Source organism: Ictidomys tridecemlineatus, chromosome 2 (genome assembly GCF_052094955.1).
Source record: "Ictidomys tridecemlineatus isolate mIctTri1 chromosome 2, mIctTri1.hap1, whole genome shotgun sequence".
NCBI classification, from domain to species: domain Eukaryota; kingdom Metazoa; phylum Chordata; class Mammalia; order Rodentia; family Sciuridae; genus Ictidomys; species Ictidomys tridecemlineatus.
Window position 1 is genome coordinate 13483915 of NC_135478.1, and position 12954 is coordinate 13496868.

The following is a 12954-nucleotide window of genomic DNA, read 5'->3' on the forward strand; positions in this document are numbered from 1 at the left end:
ATCTGGCCGCCAGGGCTGGGGATGTGGCCTCCCAGTGGTGGAGGCCTGCCTGGCATGCACAAGGCACTGGGCTCCATCCTCAGCACTGGGAAAAAAAAATCTGGCCCCTCATCTGTGTTTTTAAATAAAGTTTTATTGGTATACAGCCATGATCGTTTGTTTACACGGTGTCTAAACCTGGTCTTTATGCTTACAACAGCAGGGTTGAGTCATTTCTATAGACCAAATGACCTGCACAACTGAAAATATGGACCAACTTTTTGAAAACACCTGCAACAACAACAACAACAACAAAAAAAAACTTGACAACTCCTGGACCGGATGGGTTTCTCTCCCTCATGCTGGGAATGGAACCCAGACCCTTAAACATGTTCACATTCCACCACTGAGCTGCATCCCCAGCCCCACTGGATGATTTTTAAGATTCTTTCTGACTAAAAACTTGATGATCCATGGAAGAATGAACAGTGCTATTAACCAGGTAAAACCTAGGGAGCAGTTTGAAACTATAATGTGCAGATGGGCACCTCATCCTGCCTCAAGTGACCAGTAAACTCTGCAATAAAAACAGATCACCGTCAGTTGGTGCTGCTGTGATGGTTGATTTTATGTGTTAATTTTTTAAAGGCATTTTTTTAGTTGTTGATAGACCTTTATTTATTTATATGTGGTGCTGAGAATTGAACCCAGTGCCTCACACATTCCAGGCAAGTGCGCTGCTGCTGAGCCCCAGCCCCAGCCCCGTATGTGTTAATTTAACTGGGCTAAGGGACGCCCAGTTAGCTAGTAAGCCTTATTTCCAAGGGTGTCTGGGAGGGTGTTTGGGAAAGAGTAGCATTTCAGTCAGTACCTGAATGAGGAAGAGCCCCTCCCCTGGTGAGTGCATCCCTCAGTCCTTTGAAGGCTTGTGCTATGGTTTGGATCTTAGTTGTCTCCCCAGAGCTCACATATTGAAGTCTTGGTCCCCAGTGCAGCAATGATCAGAGGTGGGGCCTTTTCGGGGTGAGCAGGTCATCTGACCTCACATGGAGTAGCCATTGCTGGGTTCAGAACTTGGGGGTGGGGGATAGTTGGGGTAGCTTCAAGGGCCCTCTCCCCTCTCTCTCTGCTTCCCAGTTGTCATAGGAGAGAAGCTCTGTGCCGCAGTCTGGCTGGGCACAGAATCACGAGCCACCACACACTTTGTAGATTCAAACAGCAATTCTTTATTCCCGAACTCACACCGGCCTCTACAAACACGTTCTGGGGAAATCCAAGTTCTGCCGCAAATTCACGTACTCCACCAGGCTTTTAATCCCAAATACTTTCTGAATTCCACGAGAACTCAACGGGAACTCAGGCAGCAGGATACGCCCTATTCCCAGCAGGAATAACCTTCAACCTGGAACCGCCCTAAACTCAAGGAGCAGGATACTCCCTAAAACCTGATCCGCCCTAATCCAGTAGGATCCTCCTTAAACCCAGATCCACCCTGATCCTTGAGCAGGGTCACCTTTCTCAAATATACATGCAATGACACTTCAAATGTCCATTTCCACGAGTCCTTCCTCTAAGCAACATGGGGTACGCTGGCAAGGAAATTTCGATGCGTCATTCCTACTTGGCAATGGCCCTCAGCATCTCCCCCTTCTGATTAATTAAACAACAAGCAATGTGGCTTAAGGACCGTGCCTGGTAGGTTGTCCAATTCAACATATGGTTCTTACCTGTCATGGGAAAACTGACCTCTAGGCGTCAGCCTCCTGTCTTAGGTTGATACCACTGCAATCACATCAACCCGTCTCTGACTACCAGTCCAGCATACAGCCATACTTACGAATAGGCCTATGCACCAGTGGTGGGGTGAGGTTCTTGCCTCACCTCTGTTGGCCCCCAAATTTAGCCTTGGTGCCAATTTTAACACCCTATTCTGAGACTTGTAATTTCTGCACCACCAAAAATTAAAATTGATGGGCTTTTTGAAAAAATTACTAATAATCTCCTTGTTCTTCTATTTTATCCAATATTTGACTTTAAACTTTTCTCTTCTACCTATTTCTATCTTGAATGTCTATATCTAATAGTTGTCTTAGCTTTTTGTATTTTCTATCTGAAATACCTTTACTTGACATTTTCAACCATTTTCTATCTTATTTCTATCTTCTAGTTTTTTGGGTTTTTTTCCTAAGGTTTGTACATTCACCCTTAGTTGCTTTTTTTCCTCCTAGTTTTCTTTTGTTTCCTATTTTGTGGTTTTAAAATTCTTGTCTTCCTACATCTTTTTTATCTGTCTACATCTTCTTTATCTTTTTTCTTTTTAACTTTCTATACTTCTGTCTTTAAAGTTTTTCACTTCAAATTTTTAATCTTCTTTATCTAAATATCTTTTATCTTATTATCTTCCCATTTTCATGGTTTTTATTTTTCTCCATCATGAAGGCATCTTAACCACCTTTGATTTAAACTTTTAAAGCCTTTTGCAACTTATTTAGACATTTTATAACTTTTTACTTTATCACACAAAGATTATCTCATCTAGAAACATTTCTTTTTCTTTTAACCTTCCATATTAAAATATATTTCCACATCTTCTCTCTTTTTTCTTTTTTCCGCCATGAAGGTATCTCAACCACCTTCAATTTAACCTTTTAAAGCCTTTTAATTATCATCTATACTGTACTTTTCTTTTTTTTCTTTTTTTTTTTAATATTTATTCTTTAGTTTTCGGCAGACACAACATCTTTGTTGGTATGTGGTGCTGAGGATCGAACCCGAGCTGCACGCACGCTAGGTGAGCGCGCTACCACTTGAGCTACATCCCCAGCCCTATACTGTACTTTTAAATGTACTTTTTCACTACCTACAGCTTCACTCTTTTAAACGAGGCTTAGATTCTGATTATTTATTTATTTATTTATTTAATATTTATTTTTTAGTTTTTTTTTGGTGGACACAACATCTTTCTTTGCATGTGGTGCTGAGGATCGAACCCGGGCCGCATGCATGCTAGGCGAGTGCGCTACTGCTTGAGCCACATCCCCAGCCCTTAGATTCTGTTTAAATTGCTTAATATTAGTTTACATGGCTGCCCTTCAACTAAAGGTTCTTTTTTACTCCATTAAGAAGCTTTGTCTCAATCTGCCATGTAAAAATACCTTTTTTCTTCTTTCTTCCTTTCTCAAGCTTTTAAAGTAAGTCTAGTTTCCTCAAAATCTTTTTAAATGGCAATTCCCATGAACCCCTGTCATGGAGTTCTGCCTCAACATGTGCCTGAAAGCAATGGAATCAGCCCCCCATGGACAGAAACCTCCGAAAACACAAGCCAAAATAAACATTTCCTCCTTTAAGTAGCTTTTCTCAGGTATTTTGATACAGTGATGGAAAGCTAACTAATACAGTCCCTAGAAACAACCAAACAGTGGAGACAGGGTGTATTCACTCTTGCATCTTGTGCTGGAATATTCACTTTCCTTTGCCTTTGGACATTGATGCTCCTGGTTCTGAGATGGACTCAGACTGGGACTTCTACCAGCAGCTCCCAGTGGTCCTCAGAACTGCCGGTATGGTCTGAACTGTAATCCTGGCTTTACTGGGCTCCAGCTTGAATACAGCAGATCATGTTGCCATAATTGCATGAGCCAATTTCTTCTAAGAATTCTCTTTCTAGGGTCTGGGATTGTGGCTCAGTGGTGGAGCGCTTGCCTAGCATGTGTGAGGCCCTGGATTCGATCCTCAGCACCACATAAAAAGAAAGAATAAACAAATAAAATAAATTTATTAAAAAAGAATTCTCTTTCTAGGTTTCTGCATCTGTGATTATCCTATTGATCCTCTTTCTCTGGAGAACCCTAATACAGACTGCTTGAGCAAACTACTATAGACCAGGTGGCTTGAAGAACAAACATTTGTTGCTCCTAGTTCTGGATTCTGAGAAGTCCAAGATCAAGGTGTAGGCAGATCCAGGGTCTGGAAAGGGCTTCCAAATTGCCCCCAAATTGTAGCTGTTTGAAAGCTGTAATTCTTGCTGTGTGCCCCTAGGATAGAGAACAGAAAGAGAAATCCCATTTATAAAGATCTGTGTGTGTGTGTGTGTGTGTGTGTCCTTGCCGTTGCTAGGCAGGCACTCTAACCCTGGGCTGTCTCCTCAGTCCTTCTAGAGATTGAACCCCAGGTGCTCCACCACTGAGCTGCATCCCCAGCCCTTTTTATCTTTTATTTAGATGCAGGGTCTCACTGAGTTGCTTGGGGCCTCGCTAAATCGCTGAGGGCGGCTTTGAACTCGCCATCCTCCCGAGCTGCTGGGATTTCAGGTGTGCGCCGCCGCGCCTGGCCACAAAAGTCTTCACCTCACCTTGGAAGCCCCACCGTCCTGATTGCATTGAACCCTCACCGCCTCTCAAAGGTCCCCGCTCCAACGACCGTCACACTGGGACATTTCAATGTAGGAACGGAGGAGGACACAAACCTGCTACCCAAAATATCCGGGGAGAACAAATTTATTCAGCCAACACTTGCTGAAGTTTGGCTCATCCATGTTGGCCCAGGGGGCACTGAGTCCTAAAGACCCATTTCTGGCTCTTTAAGAGGGAGTAAAATGACTTGAAGATCAAAGAGGGCTTCCTGGAGGAGGGGGATTTGTCTAGAGCCTCGAGATACACAGGAGGATGAGGAGATGTAGGGACCGTGTTCTGGATGGAGATCACAGAATGGGCAGAGGCTGGAGTAGGAATGTTCAGAAAACACATATTCCAGGAATCCCTGGCTGGACAGATTGAGAAGCACCTGTTGTCCCTGTCCTGTTCCTTGGTGGGACAGATTCCCTTTTAGGGGGCCCCTCCTGCATCAGGGCTGAGGGGAAAGGCCTCACCCCCACTGAGGCATTTGTGGTCTGGGGTCCTCTGAAATGTGTCTCTGCTGCTGAAAAATGGCAGGAAATTGTTATTAAAGTCTACGTGGAGCAAAGACACGGGGACCCAAGCCAGGAAGAGCTGAGCATCCTGTGAGGGCCTCATTGTCCCCCGTGTGACTATTGGCTATTGCTGTGTGGCCAACTGCCCCCCAATTATAGCAGTTTGAAAGCAGGCATGTTTATTGTTTCTTGGGATTTCTGAATGTCCAAAACCTGAGAGTAACTGAGTAGGGAAGTCCCTGGACAGATTTTCCCAAGGTTGCCGTCAAGATTGGAAAGCAACAGTGCACTCCTATAATCCCAGTGACTCAGGAGGCTGGGACAGGAGGATCAAAAGTTGGAGGCCAGCCTCAGCAACTCAGCAGCAGGCTGCCTCAAAATAAATAATAAAAAAAAGTCTGGAAATAGAGCTCAGTGGTAGAGCACTTGTCTAATATGCAGGAGGCACCGGGTTCTGTCCTCAGTCCCACACAACAAAGGGGGAAAAGAAAGCTTGGTAAGCCTGATCACGGCTGGAGGACTGGTGGACAGTCCCTGACTCATGACAGATTCAGCGTCCAGCCATCTGTGCTGTGAGGCTGAGCCCCAGGGGCAGGATCAGGGAGAGGGACACATTTCCCACCTACAGGGGGTGTGTTGGGACAGTACCCCATTGTAAGGTGAGGAGGAGCTGTGCCTCACGCAGATGGATTCGGTGACGATTTCCAGTCCCTGGGCCTCTGCCTTCCCTGGAGTGGCCACGGAGGAGGGGGTGGGGCCTGCTAGAGTCCGAATCCCAGGTGTCCCTGAAGGCTTGTGTAGAGGGCCTGGTCCCAGGACGGGGCCGTTGAGGGGTGGTGGAAACCTCAGAGTGGGGTCCAGTGGGAGCTCTGTGTCCTTGGGGTCGTGCCTCGAGGGGGACTGTGGGGAGCTGGGCTCCTCCTCTGGCTCCTTTTGCTCTCTGAGGCCGTGGTTGGCTCTGCCACACCCTCTGGGATGTGTGGCCCCTACACAGGCCTCAAGTCAACGGGTCCGTCCACCTGGGACAAACCTTTCCCCTTATCCTTCGATGATCTCAGGTCCTAGTTATGACACAGAGGTGAACAGGAAGTGACAGGGCACCGGGACAGAAGCCTTGGTCTCCGTAACCTAATCCTACAAGTGACATTCACCCTGTCACCCACACCAGCACTGGGACAATGTGAGATTTGCCTTCCAGGGCTGCCTGCCACACCCATGGCCCTGGGTGTCACTTGACTTCACCCAACCTCAGCTCCCCGTGTGCTCTCACCAACTTAAGCCACAAGCCACTTCTTCTCCTGATTATCCCAACCTGTGTGACGAATGGCTCCAGGGGTGGCCCCCTTTTCTAATCTACCCATTTACCTTCAGCTCTGGCTTCAGACATCTCCAGAATGTTCCAGAATGTTCATAGGAAGCACTTATTTCTTATGGAAAAAAAAAAAACTCAGAAAAAAACCCCACAAATGTCCATCAAGAGGAGGGTGAACACATCCCTGGTAATCATGTGCTGGGCTCTAGCCAGCGCCGAAAAGGGCCCAAATTCTAGGGTGCACAAATGTCAAACGCGCTGAGTGTAAAAAGCAAGTGACATCAGAATCCCCACCGCGTGGTTTTATAGAAAAATCCCAAAGATACAAAACCGATGACATATTGTTTGGGGATCATATTTATTCAGTAAAATCATCTCACAAACCGAGAGAACGGGCATCCCAAGAAGCAGAATATAGTCACCCTTCGAGTGGAGAAGGAGAGGCTTTCAGATACAGTCACACATGGCTTAATGACAAGGACACATTCCAAGGAGTGTGTCACCAGGCGGTCTCACTGTTGTGCCAACAAGGTGCGCACACAGGAACCCGGGGGGTAGAGGCCATTCCACGCGAAGGCTGGGTGGCCACAAGGTACAGCCTGATGCTTCAAGAGCCAAGACGAACAGGACCCGAGAGAAAAGAGACCTCTCCATCGAGAGACGCAGAAGATGAGACGGACGAGTTTGCCGCCCGTGTGACATCCCACGCTGCTCTCCAGCAAACTTCTTTTTTCTTTAGTCGTAGATGGAGACAATTTCTTTCCTTCCTTCCTTCCTTCCTTCCTTCTTTTCTGTGTGGTGCTGAGGATCAAACCCAGGGCCTCACACCTGCGAGGCAAGTGCTCTACCACTGAGCCACCCCCCAGCCTCCAGGGAACTCTTATTGGTCTAAAATAAGGATTAAAACTCCAGTGCTGGGTGGAGTGGTGGCTCAGCGGTAGGCAGCTCCCCTAGCACATGCAAGGCCCTGGGTTCCATCCTCAGCACCACGTAAAGACAAATAAATAGAATAAAGGTATTGTGTGCAACTACAAATAAAAAATAAAATATTTTTTAAAAAAAATCTAGTGCTGTGTAAGGACGGCCTGAGCCTCAGCAACTCCATTTTAAAAAATAACCCTGCGGTCCCACCAGGCACGGCCTACAGAGCCCTCCAGTACGTCATCGGGCAGAGCCTGATAAAGACAAGTCACTTTCCACAACCCTGATATGAGTCAGGGCGAAGTCACATGTCATTTGCCTTCACTCTGATAAGAGTCCGAGGTGTAAGATCAGGGCGGAGATCACAAACCACGTGTCCTGACTCTAAAATGTAGACGTCACTAGAAAAAACCTGGTGGCAGCTGATAGGGACTGAAAGGGCGGGCAGAAGCCCCCAAAGTTAGTATGAAAAGGAACACCCAGCCCGCCCACACCATGCCCACCCGCGGACAGCCCAGGAGGAGCTGCAGGGCACCCCAACGCTCCTCATCATCTGCCGGATGCTCTGCATCGTCCTCACCCTCTCCAACTCTGCAGCAGCCTCTTGACCCTGGTGGGCACGGCCACCTCTCCTTTTGACCGTGTCCTCAGCCGGCCGTCAGCCCCACACCAGGGGAAGCCTCCTCTGGCCGGACTTTAGATCTGACCCTGGAGCTTAGCACCCAGAGGGACCGTCCGCCATGAGCCTGTCACGATGAGGTGCGTTTGCAGAGCTTAGAACTAATCTCGAGTTGTTTGCTGTGAATTGATGCTGTCTCTTCCCGTGCCCAGCCTTAGGGACTGTCATCTTGATGAAGAACCTATGGAGTGAAATGGTGCTGAGTGATTTGAGGGAATAAAGTATTGAAAAGGGCAGGAGCGCGTGGACGTTCTCTTTTTCTCCCCTGCACCGCGTACGTCGCACCTTGCCCGTCTGGACATGATGTGAACACACAAGCCAGTAACATCTCCTCAGGGCACCTGCCGCCTGGCATCGTCTGTGTGTCTTTCCATACAACTGGATGTGCGGTAGGTTTGTCTACGCCGGCATCCCTGCAGAGGTGAGGAGTGTGTTACGGTGGCCACGATGTCACTGGGCAACAGGAATTACTCAACTCCACTCTAATTTTGTGGGATCATTGTCATATCTAGGGTCCGTTGTTGACCAATAGTCTTTATGCACCTCGTGATTAGGTTAGAAGTTTATAGATGTTCTAGTCCTTAAGAGAAATCAACATCTCCTCTCTTTCATATAACCTATAAGCTGAGAATGATTTTTTTTGTTTGTTTTTGTACTGGGGATTGACCCCAGAGGCGCTTTACCACTGAGTCACATTTTCAGCCCTTTTAAAAAAATATTTTATTTAACTCTGGGACTTCCCTGAGTTACCTAGGGCCTCACTAAGTTGCTGAGGCTGGCTTTGAACTTGAGATCCTCCTGCCTCAGCCTCCCAAGCTGCTGGGATGACAGGAGGGGAAAAATCAAAAGAGGGAGACTATTTTGGGGACACGTGATGTAAAAATGACCTGAAATTCAATTTTAGTGTCTGCCCACGTAGCTTTACCGACACACAGTCCCACCCACTGGTTTACAAATTGTCTTTGGCTGCTGGCTGCAGGGACAGAGTTAAGAGCTGAGTTAGGGTTGTCTGAGCCCCAGAGCTGAAAATAGTTACCACTGTCCTTGTACTGCTTGGTGGCAGATGGGAGGCGCGAGGGTGGGGGGCAAACCCTTTAATGAGGGGACTCCTCTCCTGGGGGTGGACCCCACATGACCCAATCACCTCTTAAAGGCCCCGCCTCTTCCTTTTAATCGACACGTTGTTGTGCACGTTTTTGGAGGAAGAGTGGGATAATCCGACCCGATCCGTATGTGCAGTGTGGGATGATCCCATCAGGTTAATCCGCATTTCCACCTCCTCATTGCTCCTTTGTGTCTGAGCTCGGCTCTTCACTAGGTTGTGGCCCGCTGTGTCACCCCACTGTGCTGCAGAGCGCTAGAACTTATTCTCTTCGTAGTGTTACCATGGAGACTGCATTTCAACATGAGTGTTGGAGGGGACAAACATTCAAATTGCAAAAATACCAAAACCTTGGCCTCATCCATAGAAGAAACTATCTGTCACCAGCCACTCTCCGCGCCCCTCCCCCAGCCCTGGAAACCTCGTCTCTGCTTTCTGTCTCTCTGGATTCTCCTGCACTGGACATTTCATCCCCATGGGATCATACCCCAGGCGGCCTTGAGTGTCTGGGTTTTACTCTGGCATCATGTTTTCCAGGTTTACTCACACTGCAGCACGTGCCAGTGCTTACTTGCTTTTTATGGCTGAATAATATTCCACTGTATGGGTGGACCCTATTTTGTCTGTCTACCCATCTGTTGATGGACACTTGGGCTGTCTCTATCTTTTGGCTACCATAAAGAGTGCTGCCCTGAACAGGAGTGCTTCAACACCTGCTTTCAATTCTTCTTCATATAGATGTAGAAGCCGAATTATATGGTAATTTAGCATATTAGTGTTTAACTTTTTGAGGAACCACCAAATTGTTTTCCGCGGTGGCTGAAACACTCTGCATTCCCCCGGCAACATACAGAGGTCAGATATCGCCACATCCTTGCTAAGGCTTGGGATTGTCTATCCCCCACCCCCACTCTGGCTTTTTGTGCTGGGGATGGAACCCAAGGCCTCCAGCCTGGTGCGCAGGTGCTTCACTACTCAGCTATGCGCCCAGCCCCCCCTTACACTTTCAAATATTTGTCTGAGTCAGTGGGAGGTGGCATATCATAGTTGTGATAAAATTTTGGCATTTTATTCATTGTGGATTTTTGTGTTAATTTTGATTTCAAAAATATGGCATTCAACATTATTGAAAATGATGTTTTTGTTATTTGAACGCAATTTAAAATTTGAAATCATATTATTTATCTTGATTTCTATTTTTTTTTAATGGCTTCCCACAAACGCCGAAACCTGGCTTTCTCCTTCCTCCCCTCCGCCCCTTGCACCCCACCTGGGTTCCCAAGGCTCGGCCCATTCAGGCAGCATTTCCCGTGATGGCCTCCAGAGGGCGCTGCCGCCCCGCTCATGCCGCGCCTGGCTCTTCGCGGCCTCAGGTTAAAAGGCTTATTAACACATCTCAACCCGGGACGATGACGTTCACCATGCACAGGTGGCTCAGAGAGACAGAAATGCCTGAGGCTCAGGGCCTGCTCAGCACACAGGGATTTTCATGGCTATTCCTTCAGGGTACTAATTGAGGAATATTGCATTCTTTTCCTATGGAGAAATTCAAACACTCGCCCCAGCCAGGACCACCATTATCCCCTGGCCAGCCCTACTCCTCCCGGCCCTATCTACATCCCATCAATTATTTTGAAGCAAACCCCAGTCATCTCATCATTCCATAAATGCAATTTCTTTTGGTATCCAAGGGAGATTGGTTCTCGGACCCCCACGGATACCACACTCCTGGTCTGATCAAGTCCCTGATATAAAACAGCATGCTATTCGATTAGAGCATACACACATCCTCCTGTGGCCTTTAAATAATCTCCAGATGACTTAGAATCCCTAAGCCATGCAAATGCCGTGGACCTAGTTGGGATGCTGTGTGGTTTATCTTATTGTCAGGGGAAAGAAAAGGTCTGTATCCATTTAGCCCAGATGCAATTTTTTCCAGAATATTTTTGACTTGGGATTGGTTGAATCTGCAGATGCCCAACCCACAGATATGGAGGACTGACTGTATTGTATTATGTGTCTCTAAAAAATAGAGACGCTTTAGAAAACGAATCTAAATCCCATTATCACATTTCAAAACCTCTGCCAAGAATTCTTCAATTCCGCAAGTTCCTGTTCAGCCAGCAACTCAGGTTTAGAGTCATGCTTCCGTTTGACTCTCAACTTACCTCCTTTGCCATGGGAACTTGAGCAAGTTACCTAACTTCTCTGAAGCTTGTTTTCATCACTGATCAACCAGGGGAGCAGATTGAAGTCCCCAAGTTTGTCCCCAGTGTAGGTATTTGTACCCCAAACTTGAGTCCCTCAAAATCTAATAACAATGGACTGGAGGGGGGCTCAGTGGCAGAGCTAGCAGACCTGAAGCCTGGAGGTCCACCCCCAGAACCCTCAGAAAAGAAAAAATACAGTAATATTGTTATCACTGGGACAGATCAGCGGTTCTCAGTGAGGGGTCAGGGGAATTTTGCCCCCCAGGGGACCCTTGGCAAAGTCAGGATTCATCTTTGGTTATCACCACAAGGAGAGGCCAGGGATGCGGCCCTACAGTCCACAAAGCACTAGACGGCTGCCCACGACGAGGAATGTTCTAGCCCAAATGTCATCAGTGCCAAACTCGGGAAACCCTGGTCTAGCAACTTAGATTTCATGAATATTTGCTGAATTTTTTTTTTTTTAAACCCAGGGGTGTTTAACCACTGAGCCACATCCCCAGCCCATTATTATTATTATTATTATTATTATTATTATTATTATTTTAAGACAGGGTCTCGCTAAGTTGCTTAGGGCCTTGTTAAGTTGCTAAAGCTGGCCTCAAACTTGCTATCCTCCTGCCTCAGCCTCCTGAGTAGTTGGGATTACAGGTATGCGCCACCGCTCCCAGCTGCTGGAATGTTCTTGACATTGGCTGCGGAGCTGGGTTTGATTCCTAACTGCCGCTTACTGAGTGAAGCTGGTGGTGGTGGTCATGATGGGGATCAGTCACGGCCGACAACTCACGGGCCCCTCCTATGACCCGGGTGCGGTGCAGGCTCAGTCTCTCGTAAAAGCATTATAAGGCTGGGGCTGGGGCTGGGGCTCAGCGGTGGGGCGCTTGCCTGGCATGTGTGAGGCACTGGGTCCGATTCTCAGCACCGCATATAAATAAAATAAAATAAAATAAAATAAAGGTCTATCAACAACTAAAAAATAAAAATAAAAAAAGCATGATATTCTTACTAGGCCAGGAGGTTGTTGGAAATCACATGTGACCTCATTTCTCTGGACCTGTTTTCTGCATCTATGGGACAGGAACCTAATATCTGCCTCCTGCTTGTATTTTGGACCGCTGATGCTGAATGCCAACTGGCTGGCACCTCCCAGACCCTCAACAGATGGCATCTGCTGTGATGAGCGGTCACAGCCTGGCACACAACAGTTAACCGCCACTCCTGGCTGAGCGCCCAGCTGAGCCGGTGCCTGAGAGCCAAATAATTCTTTTCATTATCCCAGTTGCTGGGAGAATTGGGCGGGGAAAGACCCAGAAAGTGCCTAAGACAAAAGTTACTAGAATTGCAGGAGGCTTGTCTTCTGGTGGCTCTGGGCTCGGAAAACTTTCTTCTGTGACCTGCTTCTCCAGAGGATTCTAAATTGGCCTTTCTAGCACCAGCAAGAACAAGAGGGAGGCTGAAGTCCCCAGGGAAAGCCAGAAGACAGATACTGCAAAGGGTCTGTTCCCTTCCTGGGGAAGCCTGGTCTTGCTCAGTGTTCTGCAGCCACAAATAGCAGTCGAGAAAGAGGGACGATTGTGGATGAACCCACTGAGGTAACAGTTATTTACTGAGCACCTACTATGTGCCAGGCAACCCGGCCTTGGCAGACAAGATCCTTGCACCGTGCAACTCACGTTCTTGCAGGAGAGACAGTGTACATCATGTAGAATCATGTGGTGAGTACTGTGCAGAAAATCAAAATAGGGTGACAGCATTGGGACTCAAATGACTAAAAGGATCACTGAGCAATGGGACAGTTAAGGAGAACCTGTCAGGAGGTAGCATTTAAGCTGAATTGTAACT

General features: G+C 47.3%; 1 protein-coding gene across 1 annotated transcript in view; it reads left to right on the forward strand.

The window, feature by feature from the left end:
* Positions 1 to 12407: 12407 nt before the first annotated feature.
* The window catches only part of Nwd1 (NACHT and WD repeat domain containing 1), a 61973-nt gene continuing 61426 nt past the window's right edge, over positions 12408 to 12954 (forward strand). Inside the window, exon 1 of the mRNA XM_078037756.1 lies at positions 12408 to 12827. The gene's annotated coding sequence lies outside the window, so the exon portion shown is untranslated. The remainder of the gene's footprint in view (positions 12828 to 12954) is intronic.